Genomic DNA, 14,204 nt, shown 5'->3' on the forward strand with positions numbered 1-14,204 from the left:
AAATGTGTAGATGTTACAGCAGAGTGTTTAATCCAAGTTGACTATTTAAATAAACTGCAGTGGAATTTAGTAGGAAATGATAAGTGATGGCTATTCTGTGATTTACATTTGTCCTTTAAAATATCAATTATTTATAAAAGTATTACTTTTAATCTTCATTTCAACAAAATGAAATCCTTAAAAAAAAAGAAAAAAAATTTTAGCATGAATATAAAGACTATTGACTTATAGAGATTATTTAAGAATGTACTATTATAGAATCAAAATTAAAAAGTTCTTTTTGTTTATTTTGTGTTTTTTTGCGGTACGCGGGCCTCTCACTGCTGCGGCCTCTCCCGCTGCAGAGCACAGGCTCCGGAAGCGCAGGCCCAGCGGCCGTGGCCCACGGACCCAGCCGCTCCGCGGCACGCGGGATCCCCCCGGACCGGGGCACGAACCCGCGCCCCCCACATCGGCAGGCGGACTCCCAACCACTGCGCCACCAGGGAAGCCCAAAAGTATTACTTTATATTAAGTAATTATTATAGTATTAAAACATCATAATAAAAAAACCCCAGCTTCCATCCTACCATTCCACATCGCCCATCTTTCCCTCCAAAGTCAACAATTCCAGTTCTAAATTCTTACCCATGTATTATGTCCAGATTTTAATATAATGTGCTTATATTGCTACTTATTTATATATTTATTTAAAAATTAATAGATGTTTTAAAAGAGCAGTTGGAGGTTAACAAAAAATTGAGTGGAAAGTGTAGAGTTCTTATATACCTTTACTCCTCACTCCTGCCTTCCTCCCCCCAGTTTCCCCTATTATTCACATCTTGTATTGGTGTGGTATATTTCTTAGAATTGATGAGCCAATTTTTTTTTAAAAAATTAAATTTTATTTATTTTTTAATACAGCAGGTTCTTATTAGTTATCCATTTTACACATATTAGTGTATATATTTCAATCCCAATTCAAAACACCACCACCGCCCACACTGCCACTTTCCCCCCTTGGTGTCCATACATTTGTTCTCTACATCTGTGTCTCAATTTCTGCCATGCAAACCAGTTAATCTGTACCATTTTTCTAGGTTTCACATATTTGCGTTAACATACGATATTTGTTTTCTCTTTCTGACTTACTTCACTCTGTATGACAGTCTCTAGATCCATCCACATCTCTACAAATGACCCAATTTCATTCCTTTTTATGGCTGAGTAATATTCCATTGTATATATGTACCACATCTTCTTCATCCATTCATCTGTCGATGGGCATTTAGGTTGCTTCCATGTCTGGGCTATTGTAAATAGTGCTGCAATGAACGTTGGGGTGCATGTGTCTTTTTGAATTATGGTTTTCTCTGGGTATATGCCCAGTAGTGGGATTGCTGGGTCTTACGGTAGTTCTATTTTTAGTTTTTTCAAATTACAAACCCACCAACAGTGCAAGAGGCTGCCCTTTTCTCCACACCCTCTCCAGTATTTGTTGTTTGTAGATTTTCTGATGATGCCCATTCTAACTGGTGTGAGGTGATACCTCATTGTAGTTTTGATTTGTATTTCTCTAATAATTAGTGATGTTGAGCAGCTTTTCATGTGCTTCTTGGCCATCTGTATGTCTTCTTTGGAGAAATGTCTATTTAGGTCTTCTGCCCATTTTTGGATTGGGTTGTTTGTCTTTTTAATATTGAGCTGCATGTGCTGTTTATATATTTTGGAGACTAATCCTTTGTCAGTTGATTTGTAGGCAAATATTTTCTCCCATTCTGAGGGTTGTCTTTTCGTCTCGTTTGTAGTTTCCTTTGCTGTACAAAAGCTTGTAAGTTTCATTAGGTCCCATTTGTTTATTTTTGTTTTTATTTCCATTACTCTACGAGGGGGATCAGAAAAGATTTTGCTGTGATTTATGACAAAGAGTGTTCTTCCAATGTTTTCCTCTGAGAGTTTTATGGTGTCCGGTCTTACATTTAGGTCTCGAATTCATTTTGAGTTTATTTTTGTGTATGGTGTTAGGGAGTCTTCTAATTTCATTCTTTTACATGTAGCTGTCCAGTTTTCCCAGCACCAATTATTGAAGAGGTGGTCTTTTCTCCATTGTATATCCTTGCCTCTTTTGTCATACATTAGTTGAGCATAGGTGCGTGGGTTTATCTCTGGGCTTTCTATCCTGTTTCATTGATCTATGTTTCTGTTTTTGTGCCAGTACCATATTGTCTTGATTGCTGTAGTTTTGTAGTATTGTCTGAAGTCAGGGAGTTTGATTCCTCCAGCTCCATTTTTTCCTCTCAAGACCGCTTTGGCTATTTGCAGTCTTCTGTGTTTCCATACAAATTTTAAGATTTTTTGTTCTACTTCTGTAAAAACTGCCATTGGTAATTTGATAGGGATTGTGTTGAATCTGTAGATTGCTTTGGGTACTATAGTCATTTTCACAATATTGATTCTTCCAATCCAAGAACATGGTATATCTCTCCATCTGTTGGTATAATCTTTAATTTCTTTCATCAGTGTCTTATAGTTTTCTGCATACAGGTCTTTTTTCTCCCTAGGTAGGTTTATTACTAGGTATTTTATTCTTTCTGTTGCAGTGGTAAATGGGAGTGTTTCCTTAATTTCTCTTTCAGATATTTCATCATTAGTGTATAGGAATGCAAGAGATTTCTGTGCATTAATTTTGTATCCTGCTATTTACCAAATTCATAGATTGGCTCTAGTAGTTTTCTGGTAGCACCTTTAGGACTCTCTATGTATACTATCATGTCATCTGCAAACAGTGAGAGTTTTACTTCTTCTTTTCTGATTTGGATTCCTTTTATTTCTTTTTCTTCTATCATTGCCGTGGCTAGGACTTCCAAACCTATGTTGAATAATAGTGGTGAGAGTGGACATCCTTGTCTTTTTCCTGATCTTAGAGGAAATGCTTTCAGTTTTTCACCATTGAGAATGATGTTTGCTGTGAGTTTGTCGTATATGGCCTTTATTATGTTGAGGTAGGTTCCCTCTATGCCCACTTTCTGGAGAGTTTTTATCATAAATGGCTGTTTAATTTTGTCAAAAACTTTTTCTGCATCTATTGAGATGATCATATGGTTTTTCTTCTTCAATTTGTTAATATGGTGTATCACATGGATTGACTTGTGTATATTGAAGAATCCTTGCATCCCTGGGATAAATCCCACCTGATCATGGTGTATGATCCTTTTACTGTGTTGTTGCATTCTGTTTGCTAGTATTTTGTTGAGGAATTTTGCATCTATATTCAAGAGTGATATTGGTCTCTAATTTTCTTTTTTTGTAAGATTTTTCTCTGGCTTTGGTATCAGGGTGATGGTGGCCTCATAGAATGAGTTTGGGAGTTTTCTTTACTCTGCAATTTTTTGGAAGAGTTTGAGAAGGATGGGTGTTAGCACTTGTCTAAATGTTTGGTAGAATTCACCTGAGAAGCCATCTGGTCCTGGACTTTTGTTTGTTGGAAGATGTTTAATCACACTTTCAATTTCATTACTTATGATTGGCCTGTACATATTCTCTATTTCTGCCTGGTTCAGTCTTGGAAGGTTATACCTTTCTAAGAATTTGTCCATTTCTTCCAGGTTGTCCATTTTAATGGCAAAGAGTTGCTTGTAGTAGTCTCTTAGGATGCTTTGTCTTTCTGCGGTGTCTGTTGTAACTTCTCCTTTTTCATTTCTAATTTTATTGATTTGAGTCCTCTCCCATTTTCTTGATGACTCTGGCTAATGGTTTATCAATTTTGTTTATCTTCTCAAAGAACCGGATTTTAGTTTTATTGACCTTTGTTATTGTTTTCTTTGTGTCTATTTCATTTATTTGTGCTCTGATCTTTATGATTTCTTTCCTTCTACTAACTTTGCATTTTGTTTGTTCTTATTTCTCTAGTTCCTTTAGGTGTACGTTTAGATTGTTTATTTGACATGTTTGTAGTTTCTTGAGGTAGGATTGTATTGCTATAATCTTCCCTCTTAGAACTGCCTTTGCTGGATCCCATAAGTTTTAGATCATTTTGTTTTCATTGTCATTTTTCTCTAGGTATATTTTGATTTCCTCTTTGATTTCTTCAGTGATCTCTTGGTTATTTAGTAACGTATAGTTTAGCCTCCATGTGTTTGTGTTTTTTACGTTTTTTCCCCTGTAATTGATTTCTAATCTCATAGCATTGTTGTCAGAAAAGATGCTTGATATAATTTCAATTTTCTTAGATTTACTGAGGCTTGATTTGTGACCCAAGATGTGATCTATCCTGGAGAATGTTCCGTGTGCACTTGAAAAGAAAGTGTAATCTGCTGTTTTTGGATGGAATGTCCTATAAATATCAATTAAATCTATGTGGTTTATTGTGTCATTTAAAGCTTGTGTTTCCTTATTAATTTTCTGTTCAGATGATCTGTCCATTGTTGTAAGTGAGGTGTTAATGTCAGGTCTGAGGTGGGTCTCTTGTAGACAGCATATATATGGGTCTTGTTTTGGAATCCATTCAGGGACCCTGTGTCTTTTGGTTTGGAACATTTAATCCATTCACGTTTAAGGTAATAATCAATATGTATGTTCCTATTACCATTTTCTTAACTGTTATGGGTCTGTTTTTGTATGTCCTTTTCCTCTCTTGTGTTTCCCACTTAGAGAAGTTCCTTTAGCATTTGTTGTACAGCTGATTTGATGGTGCTGAATTCTCTTAGGTTTTGCTTGTTTGTAAAGGTTTTGACTTCTCCATCGAATCTGAATGAGATCCTTGCCAGGTAGAGTAATCTTGCTTTTGAGTTCTTCCCTTTCATTACTTTAAATATGTCATGCCACTCCCTTCTGGCTTGTAGAGTTTCTGCTGAGAAATCAGCTCTTAACCTATGGGAATTCCCTTGTATGTTATTTGTCATTTTTCCCTTGCTGCTCTCAGTAATTTTTCTTTGCCTTTAATTTTTGTCAGTTTGCTTACTATGTGTCTCAGCATGTTTCTCCTTGGGTTTATCCTGTATGGGACTCTCTGCACTTCCTGGACTTGGGTGGCTCTTTCCTTTCCCATGTTAGGGTAGTTTTCAAGTTTAATCTCTTCGAATATTTTCTTGGGTCCTTTCTCGCTCTCTTCTCCCTCTGGGACCTGTGTAACACGGATGTTGTTGCATTTAATGTTTTCCCAGAGGTCTCTTAGGCTGTCGTCATTTCTTTTCATTCTTTTTTCTTTATTCTGTTCTGCAGCAGTTAATTCCGCAATTCTGGCTTCCAGGTCATTTATCCGTTCTTCTGCCTCAGTTGTTCTGCTATTGATTCCTTTTAGTGTAATTTTCATTTCAGTTATTATATTGTTAATCTCTGTTTGTTTGTTCTTTAATTCTTCTAGGTCTTTGTTAAACATTGCGTCTTCTCAATCTTTGCCTCCATTCTTTTTCCAAGGTCCTGAATCATCTTCACTATCATTATTCTGAATTCTTTTTCTGGAAGGTTTCTTTATTCACTTCATTTAGGTGTTTTTCTGAGGTTTTATCTTGTCCCTTCATCTGGTACATAGCCCCCTGCCTTTTCATTTTGTCTATCTTTCTGTGAATGTGGTTTTTGTTCCACAGGCTGCAGAATTGTAGTTCTTCTTGATTCTGCTGTCTGCTCTCTCGTGCATGAGGCTATCTAAGAGGCTTGTGCACATTTCCTGATGGGAGGGACTGGCGGTGGGTAGAGCTGGCTGTTGCTCTGGTGGACAGAGCTCAGTAAAACTTTAATCCACTTGTCTGCTGATGGGTGGGGCTGGGTTCCCTCCCTGTTGTTTGTTTGGTCTGAGGCGACCCAAAACTAGAGCCTACCTGGGCTCTTTGTTGCAGCTAATGGCAGACTCTGGGAGGGCTCACACCAAGGAGTACTTCCCAGATCTTCTGCTGCCATTGTCCTTGTCCTCACATTGAGCCACCGCCACACCCCATCTCTGCAGGAGACCCTCCAACACTAGCAAGTAGGTCTGGTTCAGTCTCCTATGGGGTCACTGCTCCTTCCCCTGTGTCCTGATGTGCTCACTACTTGTGTGTGCCCTCCAAGAGTGGCGTCTCCGTTTTCCCCAGTCCTGTCAAAGTCCTTCAGTCAAATCCCGCCAGCCTTCAAAGTCTGGTTCTCTAGGAATTCCTCCTCCTGTTGCCTGACCCCCAGGTTGGGAAGCCTGACGTGGGGCTCAGAACCTTCACTACAGTGGGTGGTCTTCTGTGGTATAAGTGTTCTCCAGTTTGTGAGTCACCCCCCCAGCAGTTATGGGATTTGATTTTATTGTGAATACACCCCTCCTACCGTCTCATTGTGGCTTCTCCTTTGTCTTCGGATGTGGGGTATCTTTTTGGTGAGTTCCAGTGTCTTCCTGTTGATGATTGTTTAGCAGTTAGTTGTGATTCTGGTGCTCTCACAAGAGGGAGTTGATGAGCCAATATTGATACATTATTATTAACTAAAGTCCTTAGACTACGTTAGGTTTCACGCTTTGTGTTATATATTTTAACCATAACAGTATCATTCAAAATAGTTTCACTGCCTTCCGTATCCCATGTGCTCCACCTATTCATCCCTCCTTCTTCCCCCACCCTGCCAACTCCTTGCAACTACTGATCATTTTTACTGTCTCCCTCTAGTTTTGCCTGTTCCAGAATGTCATATACTTGGAAACATATGGTATATAGCCTTTTCAGTTTGGCTTCTTTCACTTAGTAATATGCATTTAAGGTTTCTTTCTGTGTTTTTGTGGCTTGAGAGCTCATTTCTTTTTATTGATGAATAGCAATCAAGTCTATGGATGTACCAGACTTTATCCATTCACCTACTGAAGGACATCTTGGTTGCTTTCAGGTTTTGGTAATTATGAATAAAGCTGCCTTAAATATTTGAGTGCATGTTTTCTTCATAAACATAAGTTTTAAACTCATTTGGGTAAATACCAAGAGACATATTTTCTGGGAATGAGTGGCCAAAATGGTGGAGTAGAAGACCTGAGCTCACTTCCTCCCACGGGCACACCAAAGTTAGAACTATTCAGAGACAAACTTTCGATGAGAACAATGTGAAGACTAGAAGAAAACATCTTCCACAACTAAAGATTTAAAGAAGGAACCACAGGGAGACAGGTGGGAGGGCAGAGATGCAATAGAGTCAATACCTATACCTGCCCCAGGTAGGTGACCCACAAATGGGAGGATAATTACAATTGCAGAGGTTCTCCCCAAGGAAAGAGTGGTGTGAACCCCACATTAGGCTCCCCAGCCCAGGGGTCCTGCACCAGGAAGAGAAGCCCCCAGAACATTTGACTTTGAAAGCCAGTGGGGCTTACTTTTGGGAGAGCCAGAGGGTTGTGGGAAATAGGGATTCCACTCTTAAAGGGCACACATAAAATCTCACACTCTCCAAGATCCAGGGCAGAAATAGTAATTTGAAAGTAGCCTGGGTCAGACCCACTTGTTGATCTTGGAGAGCCTCCCAGAGAGGCAGGAGGCAACTGGGACTCACAGTGGAAGCATAGATGCTGGAAGGACCCATTTGGGGGAGCTCATCCTACCATGAGGATACTGGTGTTGGCAAGTACCATTTTGGAACCCTCCCTCTAGCTTATCAGTGGTAAGAGCCAGCCCTGCCCACTGGATAGTCAGAACCAATCCTGGGATACCCCAGACAAAGCAGCTAGCCAGGCAAGGACACAGCCCCACTCACCAGCAGGCCAGCTGCCATAGGACCCCCTTAACCCCCAGCCACTCCAGGGCCCAGCCCTGCCGACCAGAGGGCCCAGGTACCAGCACCGCACACCAGTGGGCTGGCACTAGCCCTGGAACACCTGGGACTAGTAGCCAGCCATTGGGACATGGCCCTGCCAACCAGCAGGCTGCCACCAGCTCCAGGATCCCTGGGCCCTGCAGCCAGAGAACCCAGGACCTGGCTCCACCCATGGATGGGCTGGCACTAGCTCCAGGACCTGGCCTTACCCACGAGTGGGTGGGCATCAGCACCTGGGACCCTATGGACCCCAATCCTGCTCACCAGCAGGTGGACACCAGCCCAGGGACCACTGCCTCCCCATAGCCAGCAGTGTCAGGACCCAGCCCACCCACCAGCAGGCCAGTAACAGCCCCAGGACTACCTGGGCCCTGACCCCACCCATCAGTGGGCTGCCACCAGCTCTGGGACATCCCAGACTCCACAGCCAACCATATAAGAAACCACCCCCACCAACCATCAGGCCAACACTAGCTCTGGGATCATTAGCCCCACAGCCAGCTACCTCAGGACCTGGCTCTGCAGACCAGTGGGGCAGTGCTAGCCCCAGGAACCCCGGGGCTCTGCAGCCAGCCATCTGGTGACACAGCCAAGCCTACCAGCAGGCCAACACCAGCACCAGGACTCCCTGGGTCATACAGCGAGGCATGCCAGGACATGGTCCTGCCCACCAGTGGCCAGCAACTGGAATGGGGCCAGCCACGCATATCAGCATGCAAAAACAGAAAGGCCCACACAATTCACATAGAGGGCAGCACACACAGAGAGAGCATATATATCTGGTGACCAGAGGGGTGTGTACTGCTGGACCCCATAGCACGTCTCCTATATATGGCCACTTCTCCAGATCAGGAACATAACAAACCGACCAAATACATATAAATAAAAAGAGAATTAAGCTAAATGAGGGCATAGAGGAATATGTTCCAAACAAAGGAACAAGATAAAACCCCAGAAGAAGAACGAAGTGAAGTGGAGATAAGCAATCTACTGAACAAAGAGTTCAAGGTAATGATCATAAAGACACTCGAAGAACTCAGGAGAAGAATTAACGTAACAATACATTAAAAGGATCATACACCATGATCTATTGGGATTTATCCCAGGGATGCAAGGATTTTTCAATATCTGCAAATCAATCATTGTGATACACCACATCAACAAATTGAATAAAAACCATATGATCATCTCAATAGATGCAGAAAAAGCTTTTGAGAAAATTCAGCACCCATTTATGATAAAAACTCTCCAGAAAGTGGGCATAGAGGGAACATACCTCAACATAATAAAGGCCATATATGACAAACCTACAGCTAACTTCATACTCAATGATGAAAACTGAAAGCAATTCCTCTAAGATCAGGAACAAGACAAGGATGTCCACTCTTGCCACTTTTATTCAACATAGTTTTGGAAGTCCTAAGTACAGCAACCAAGAAGAAAAAGAAATAAAAGGAATACAAATTGGAAAAGAAGAAATTCAACTGTCACTGTTTGAAGATGACATGATACTGTACATAGAAGATCCTAAAGACAGCGCCAGAAAACTACTAGAGTTCATCAATGAATTTGGTAAAGTCACAGGTTACAAAATTAAAGCACAGAAACTTGTTGCATTTCTATACACTAACAACAAAAGATCAAAAAGAGAAATCCAACAAACAATCCCATTTACCACTGCATCAAAAAGAATAAAACACCTAGAAATAAGCCTATCTAAGGAGACAAAAGACCTGTAACATGAAAACAATAAGACGCTGATGAAAGAAATTGAAGAAGACACAAATAGATTAAAAGATATACCACGTTCTTGGATTGGACGAATCAATATTGTCAAAATACTATACTACCCAAAGCAATCTACAGATTCAATGCAATCCCTATCAAATTACCAGTGGCATTTTTCATAGAACTAGGACAAAAAAATCTTAAAATTTGTGTGGAGATACAAAAGACCCCAAGTAGCCAAAACACTCTTGAGAAATAAAACGGAGCTGGAGGAATCATGCTCCCTGACTTCAGAGTATACTACAAAGCTACTGTCATCAAAACAGTATGGTGCAGGAGCAAGGACAGAAATGTAGATCAATGGAACAGGATAGAAAGCCCAGAAGTAAACCCACACACCTATGGTCAATTAATCTATGACAAAGGAGGCAAGACTAAATAATGAGGGAAATACAGTATCTTCAATAAATGACGCTGGGAAAACTGGACAGCTACATGTAAAAAATGAAATTAGAACATTCTTTAACAGCATTCACAAAAATAAACTCAAAATGGATTAAAGACCTAAATGAGAGACTGAACACTATAAAACTCTTAGAGGAAAACCTAGGCGGAACACTCTCTGACATAAATTGCAGCAATATCTTTTTGATCTGTCTCCCAAAGTAATGGAAATAGAAACAAAAATAAACAAATTGGATCTAATTAAACTCCAAAGCTTTTGCACAGCAAAGGAAACCATAAACAAAATGAAAAGAAAACCCACAGATTGGGAGAAAATATTTGCAAATGATGTGACTGACAAGGGATTAGTATCCAAAATTTACAAACAGCTCATGTGGCTTAATATCATCCAAACACACCACCCAATCAAAAAATGGGCAGAAGTCCTAAATAGACACTTCTCTAAAGAAGATATATAGATGGCCAAGAGGCACATGAAAAGGTGTTCAACATTGCTAGTTATTAGAGAAATGCAAAACTGCAATGAGCTATAACCTCACAGTAGTCAAAATGGCTATCATAAAAAAATCCACAAACAGTAAATGCTGGAGAGGATGTGGAGAGAAAGGAACCCTCCTACACTGTTGGTGGGAATGTAAATTGATACAGCCACTATGCAGAACAGTATGGAGGTTCCATAAAAATCTAAAAATAGAGCTACCATATGATCCTGCATTCCCACTCCTGGGCATATATCTGGAGAAAAACATGGTCCAAAAAGATACATGCACCCCAATGTTCATTGGAGCACTGTTTATAATAGCCAAGACATGGAAGCAACCTAAATGTCCATCGACAGAGGAATGGATGAAGAAGAATTGGTACATATATAAAAGGAAATATTACTCTGCTGTTAAAAAGAATGAAATATTGCTATTTTTAGCAACATGCATGGACCAAGAGATTGTCATACTGAGTGAAGTAAGTCAGACAGAGAAAGAGAAATATCGTATGATATCACTTATACAGGAAATCTAAAAAGAAAGGGTACAAATGAAACATATTTACCAAACAGAAACAGACTCACAGACTTAGAGAATGAACTTATGAATACCAGGGTTGAAGGGTGGTGGGAAGGGATAGTTAGGGAGTTTGGGATTGACATGTACACGCTTGTATATTTGAAATGGATAACCAACAAGAACCTACTGTATAGCACAGGGACTAGTCCTCAATTATATGTAACAACCTAAACGCGAAAAGAATTTGAAAAAGAATAGATACATGTATATTTATAATTGAACCACTTTGCTGTACACCTGAAACTACCACCGCATTGTTAATCAACTATACTCCAATATAAAATAAAAAGTTAAAAAAAGATTTATGTGCAAGTAGTTGTTTAAATACATGTTTTCAATTCTTTTGGTATATATTCAATAACAAGGAGTGGAATTGCTGTGTCATATGGTAATTCTATGTTTTAAGTATTTGAGGAACTGACAGACTGTTTTCCCCTCCACATCCTCCCCAACATTTGCTATTTCCTGTTTCTTAGATTACAGCCTGCCTAGTGAGTATGAAGTGCTATCTCATTGTGTTTTTGATTGCATTTCTCTAATGACTAATTATATTAAGTGTCTTTTCTTGTGCCTGTTGGTAATTTGTATATTTTCTTTGGAGAAATGTCTATTCAAGTCCTTTGCCCATTTTATTTTATTTTATTTTGTAGCACCATTTTCTCTTTTTTCAAAATTTTTATTGGATTATATTTGATTTACAGTGTTGTATTAGTTTCAGGTGTATAAAGTGAGTCAGTTATACATATATCCACTCTTTTTAAATATTCTTTTCCCATATAGGCCATTACAGAACATGGAGTAGAGTTCCTTGTGCTATAAATAGGTCCTTATTAGTTACCTATTTTATATATAGTAGTGTGTATATGTCAATCCAAATCCTCCAATTTATCCCTTCCCCCCATTTTCCCCCTGGTAACCATAAGTTTGTTTTCTACATCTGTAACTCTATTTCTGTTTTGTAGATAAGTTCATTTGTACCCTTTTTCAGATTCCACATATAAGTGATATATGATATTTGTCTTTCTCGGTCTGACTTACTTTACCCAGTATGGCAATCTCTAGGTCCATCTATGTTGCCTCAAATAGCATTATTTTGTTCTTTTGTATGGCTGAGTAATATTCCATTGTATACATGTACCACATCTTCTTTATCCATTCCTCTGTTGATGGACATTTAGGTTTCTTCCATATCTTGGCTATTGTAAATAAAGTTGCAATGAACATTGGGGTGCATATATATTTTCGAATTATGGATTTCTCCGGATATATGCTCAGTGGTGGGAATGGTGGATCATATGGTAGCTCTATTTTTAGATATTTAAGGAACCTCCATACTGTTCTCCATAGTGGCTGTACCCATTTACATTCCCACCAACAGTGTAGGAGGGTTCCCTTTTCTCCATACCCTCTCCAGCATTTATTGTTTGTAGATTTTTTGATGACGGCCATTCAGACTGGTGTGAGGTGATACCTCATTGCAGTTTTGATTTGCATTTCTCTAATAATTAGTGATGTTGAGCATCTTTTCATGTGCCTGTTGGCCATCTGTATTTCTTCTTTTGAGAAATGTCTATTCAGTTCTTCTGCCCATTTTTTAATCAAGTTGTTTAATTTTTTAAATGTTGACTTGTATGAGCTGTTTATACACTTTGGATATTAACCCCTTATTGCTCATCATTTGCAAATATTTTTTCCCATTCTGAGGTTTGGCTTTTTGTTTTGTTTATGGTTTTCTTTGCTGTGCAAAAGCTTTTAAGTTTAACTAAGTCCCATTTGTTTATTTTTGTTTTTATTTTCATTACTCTAGGAGGTGGGTCAAAAAAGATCTTGCTGTGATTTATGTCAGAGTGTTCTGCCTAAGTTTTACTCTAAGAGTTTTATACTGTCTTGCCTTATGTTTAGGTCTTTAATCCATTTATTATTATTAATTTATTTATTTAGTTGTACTGATTCTTAATTGTGGCAGGCAGGCTCCTTTGTTGTGCCTCACAGGCTCCTTAGTTGCGGCATGCATGCTCCTTAGTTGTGGAATGCAAACTCTTAGTTGTGGCATGCATGTGGGATCTAGTTCCCTGACCGTGGATCCAACCTAGGTCCCCTGCATTGGGAGTGTGGAGTCTTAACCACGGTGCCACCAGGGAAGTACCTTTAATCCATTTCGAGTTTATTTTTGTGTATGGTGTTAGGCAGTGTTGTAATTTCATTCTTTTACATGTAGCTGTCCAGTTTTCCCAGCACCACTTGTTGAAGAGACTGTGTTTTCTCCATTGCATATTATTGTATCCTTTGTCATAGATTAGCTGACCATAGGTGCGTGAGGATCTTTCCTTTTTCTTAATGTCGACATTTATCACTATAGATTTCACTCTTAGCACAACTTTTGCTGCATTCCATAAGTTTTGGTATGTTGTGTTCCATTTTCATTTGTTTCAAGCTATTTTTAAATTTTCCTTTGATTTCATCTTTAATCCTTTTTTTATAAGGAGTGTGTAGTTCAATTTCTACACATATTTGTAAAAATTTTGTTTCCTCCTGTAATTGATTTCTAGTTTCTTACCATTGTGTTTAGAAAAGCTACTTGATATAATTACACATTTTTTAAAAATCGCTGAAAGTTGTTTTGTGACCTACATATATTATCCTGGAGACTATTCCATGTGTGCTTGAGAAGAATGTGTATTCTTCTGCTGTTGGATTGAATGATCTGTATTTATCAGTTAGGTCTACTTGGTCTAAAGTATAGTTCAGATACAGTGTTTCCTTATTTTCTGTCTGGATGATCTATCTATTGCTGAAAGTGTGGTATTGAAGTCTCTTGCTATTATTGTATTGTTGTTTATTACTCCCTTCTCATTTGTTAGTATTTGATTAACATATTCAGGTGCTCTAATGTTGGGTGCATATATTTTTACAATTGATATATCCTGTTGATGAATTTACCACTTTATCATTATATAATGACCTTCTTTGTCTCTTCTTACAGTTTCTGACTTGAAGTCTATTTTGTCCTTATAAGTACAGCTACCACTGCTCTGTTTCAGTTTCCATTTGTGTGAATATCTTTTTCCATTTCTTAACTTTGAGCTTATGTGTATCCTTGAAGCTGAAGTGAGTCTCTTGTAGGCACAGTATAGTTGGATCTTTTTTTAAAAATCCATTCATCCACTCTCTGCCTCTTGATTGGAGAACTTATTCTATTTACATTTAAAGTAATTTAGT

Source organism: Physeter macrocephalus, chromosome 21 (assembly GCF_002837175.3).
Source record: "Physeter macrocephalus isolate SW-GA chromosome 21, ASM283717v5, whole genome shotgun sequence".
NCBI classification, from domain to species: domain Eukaryota; kingdom Metazoa; phylum Chordata; class Mammalia; order Artiodactyla; family Physeteridae; genus Physeter; species Physeter macrocephalus.